Below are 4,873 nucleotides of genomic sequence, written 5' to 3' on the forward strand. Positions count from 1 at the left end.
GCTTTGGTGTTCATTCATTTGGGGTCTCTGTAAGAGAGTAATATCGCCAGTAAATATGAAAAACATATTTTTTTTAATCATACATCAGTGGACACAGAAGAGTTTATTTTAAAGCTGGCCATAGACTGATCAAAATTCGGATGGTTCAGCAGGGACAACCTGAATTTTGATCATTGTGTGGCCCTCCCTACTCTGCAGAAGTTGATCATTTGACTTTTGATGAAAGGATATGCTGGTCAGTGCATTTTGACAGTGGTGACACCTGCTGTTGCATGTGAGTGTGTGTGCACTTTTCCATTCTACTGCTGAATAGGGGGAAAAAAACTGCTCATTTTAAGGCCAGCCTTAGGCTATTGGATTGAATCACTTCCAGGTGATTGGGCACTGCACAGGCAAATAGCAAAGCATGATACTGCACAAACCTTTCCCACTTGTAAACTGCATTAACACTGGATCCCATGTGTGGTGCTCATTTTGGCAGGCAGTTGCATCTGTGTGGTAACTGGTTGGTGATTTTCAGATTAATACATCCAGAGCATTGCTAGCACCTCGGGATTAAGCACCTTCTTACTTCTAATAAAGCAATAAAAGCTGTCTTCCTCTGAAAACAAGAAGATTCATTTCAGAACTCAGGACAAAACCAAAAACTTTCTTTTAAGGAAAAAGGCCTGAGGCCAAAATGGACCACACACTTTTATCCCAATGAGGTGGTAATTCCCTCTTATTCAAATTCGTAGCCTCCATGACCAAATGGATTTAAGATCTAGCCTCTCAACACAATGCTTTGGACCTATCGGAGATAAGTTGGAGTTTCATGTCTTGCCATGCTTCATGCAATCAAATGTGTCTACTGCACCCAAAAAGGAGCAGCCCTTTTTTCTTCACTGAACATGTTGCGTTCTCAGGTGGTCATTCTCCCTGATCCAGAACCAGAAAGTTTCCATGGTTACTATTCCAACCTTTTTGACTTTCTCAGGCCAAATGGCGATGTGCAGCCCATATCGAATTTAAAGTGCTTGAACAAATTTTGGCATGCTCAAAATTTCTGCATAACATCAAGGATGCCTATCTGCACATTCTTATATTTTGGCATCATCTACTCTACCTGTGCTTTGTGGTGGAGGAACCACATTTTCAGTTTGTGGCTCTATTCCTTTGACACCGCTAGTGTTCATGAACGTGTTTGGCCCTGATCTTGACTCTTCTATATGCCAGGGGGATCCCAATTCGGCAGTATTTGAATGATCTGCTCCTGCAGGCACAATTAGGAGAAGGTCTCAGTGCCATTGTAGATGGTGCACATTCTGCAGGACTTCTGCTTGGTACTCAATTTCTAGATGTCAACCCTGGCCATTACAGCAACTGGAGTATCTGGGTCTCATCCTGGCATGATGTTTACTTTCCAGAAACTGTTTTGATCCAAGGTGCAGGAGTTGATTTCCCTGGAGCAATCCTCCATTTTTTTATGCATTTTGGGCTTGATGGTAGCCTCCTTTATGAGTTAGTCCCCTTTGCAATTTCTCCCTCAAGACTAGCAAATAGATAAATTGAAAAAGTGAGCGCTCTCTCAATAAGCAGCTAAAACACCAAAGGCAACCAATATAAAACCTTCAAAGAATCGTATAAAATAAATAGGTGCAGCGCTAAGAATAATTTAATACTTAATATCCATATAAATGCCAAATTTAAATAACCAAATAAAATAAACCTGACAGTCTGTGCAAATGATCAGTAGAATCCAATGCTAGTGCTCCAATAAGTGTGGTAAGATTATGCACTCACCAGATGCGTAATGTATATACGCATTAGGAGATTCTGTAGAGGTCCCCTTTTTAGGAGCTGGGTAAGATCCTAGTCCAGGAAAATCCTCCCTGAAGGAATGGTGGTGCTGTCAGGAGCTCACGGGCAGGTACAGGGTCCAGCTGGCCAGAGATCCCTTTAAGGCATGGGCGGGTGTAGATTCCTGCTTACAGGGACTCCCTTCTCTGGATACTTAAGTGATGGCTGGATCAGATGGGCTCTATAAATGAAATGTTGCTGCCCTGGAGCCGCCTCCTCCTTCCGCCACAAGCATCGGATGGAACTGTTTGAATTTCACCGGAACAGGAGTGCCGTGTCAGGCCTGGCACGTGTCCCATGAGGTGTGACCATCTGGGGCGCGCAGACGCGGCACTCATGTTTCGGTGAAATTAAAACGGTTCCGTCCAGTGCTTGAGGCGGGAGGAGGAGGTGGCTCCAGGGCAGCAGCATTTCATTTGTAGAGCCAATCTGATCCAGCCATCACTTAAGTATCCAGAGAACGGAGCCCCTGTAAGCAGGAATCTACACCCGCCCATCCCTTCAACCTCCCTAGCAGTCTGATTATGTCCATATTTCTGTGCTCAAAGCGGTACCTTTTTTTTGCATGGAAATATGTATTTTTTTTTATTGTAGGCCTGTAATTTTTAGGAATAACTCACTGAAATCTGTCCGAACAAGAGTCTAGTAAACATCCCAGGTAGGATAAAACTTGAAACACAAAATCATAAATTATAATTTAAATAATCATAAAAAATAATAAATTTAATTCAATAATATAGTCAAACCAAAAACACTGAAATTTGAAATATAGTGCCAAGTTCGCACATCACTGAGCAAAGTCGCTAAATCGTTTTCAGTGTCTGATGACGAATTTCCCCACGAATCATCACTCAATTCTGCAAGTGGTTCTAATTTACTATCGCTGATCTCTAGCTGGTCTAAAACTGCTTTTGACCGAAAGCAGTGTTTCTCAATTCCAGTCCTCATGGACCCCCAACAGGTCATGTTTTCAGGATTTCCATTATTTTGCACAGGTGATTTGATCAGTTTCACTGCCTTAGTAATTACCACAGCTGTTTCATCTGAGGGAAATCCTGAAAACATGACCTGTTGGGGGTCCATGAGGACTGGAGTTGAGAAATACTGACCTAAAGGGATGCTTTTTGGACGCCATGGACTTTTCTAAGTTTCCAGGCAGAAAGAACAGTCAAAATGCAGGCAGGGTACAGGACAAAGCATTCGGGACAAAATGTATGTTAAATGGTTTGATACAGTAATGTTGCACGATGTGATTTTAGTGAATGTCACTCTTTGTCATTTTCAATTTTCCCGCCATTTCGTCCCTGTACGTCCCGATGCTCGCAGGGGACGGAACCCAGATAACAGATGCCGGCACTCGCCGGATTACACTGCCGAGGACACTGCAGGAGGGACATCGTGGGAGCGTAGGACAAGGTAAGTGAACGAGGGATCCCGGAGCAGCGCTGCAGGGTATTCCCGAGTGTAGCTCGGGGTTACCGCTTGTGGTACTGAAACTTTACCCTGAGCTACACTCAGGAATACTGCCAGGGATGTTAAGGGATCTGTGGCCATCTGGACCCTGTACCTGCCCGTGAGCTCCTGACAGCCACACCATTCCTTGAGGGAGGATTTTCCTGGACTAGGATCTTACCCAGCTCCTAAAGGGGACCTCTACAGAATCTCTTAATGCGTATATATATTACGCATCTGGTGAGTGTGTAATCTTACCACACTTATTGGAGCACTAGTATTGGATTCTACTGATCATTTGCACAGACTGTCACGTTTATTTTATTTGGTTATTTAAATTTGGCATTTATATGGACATTAAGTATTAATTATTCTTAGCGCTGCACCTATTTATTTTATACGATTCTCCCTCAAGACTGTTTAAGCCAGGGATTGCCCCACGACCTGAACACCAAAACCAGGTTATCCTAGGAATGGTGGCTTTCGAGCCCGAGGCTTGAGTCAGGGAAATCCTTTCTCCCCATGGTATGTAAAGTACCAATGACAGATGTCAGGCTGGGGAGGAGGTCTCAGCTCTTGTCAGTTCAGGGGATGTGGTTGAGCATTGGACCCCCCTGGTCCAGGGACTATCAGTGCATATGCAATCCACACTGTAATCATAAGCGCAAAAGGCACATGAAGAACCACTGCAGCCATAGTAAGTCACATGAGTGAATCCAGGGAGTTCTGCAAAGAGCCAGGCACTGTGGAATGTGTAATAATATAAACACCTTTCTATGACGTGTACCTTTATTGAAGGATGGTACATAACAAGATGAAAAATAAAAAGCCTACTGTACTGGAATAACCCTAATAAAGAGTATGGGATCAGAAGAAAACAATCAGTAATAATTCAATTAAAAGCAAAGTTTAAAAAAAAAAAACATTTAAAAAAAAAATACAAAAAGGTATATCTGGAGATCTCGTATAAAACCCACATGGGATACAACTGGAAAAAAAATTATTACGAACAAAAAAATTAAAATAAAAAGGACCAATATCCTGGAGGAGTGGAGGAAGATGATAATATCACAACTGAGGATAACCATATCATTATACATACAGGTGAAACTCGAAAAATTAGAAAATCGTGCAAAAGTTCATTTATTTCAGTAATGCAACTTAAAATGTGAAACAAATATATGAGATAGACTTATTAGATACAAAGCAAGATAGTTCAAGCCATGATTTGTCATAATTGTGATGATTATGGCTTACAGCTCATGAAAACCCCAAATCCACAATCTCAGAAAATTAGAATATTACATGCAATCAATAAAACAAGGATTTTACATAGAAAAATATCAGACCTCTGAAAAGTATAAGCATGCATACAGTCAGGTCCATAAATATTGGGACATCGACACAATTCTAAAATTTTTGGCTCTATACACCACCACAATGGATTTGAAATTAAATGAACAAGATGTGCTTTAACTGCAGACTGTCAGCTTTAATTTGAGAGTATTTACATCCAAATCAGGTGAACGGTGTAGGAATTTCAACAGTTTGCATATGTGCCTCCCACTTGTTAAGGGACCAA

This window comes from Staurois parvus, unplaced genomic scaffold (assembly GCF_062004578.1).
Source record: "Staurois parvus isolate SC_StPar_1 unplaced genomic scaffold, SC_StPar_1.0 ptg000025l, whole genome shotgun sequence".
Lineage (NCBI taxonomy): Eukaryota > Metazoa > Chordata > Amphibia > Anura > Ranidae > Staurois > Staurois parvus.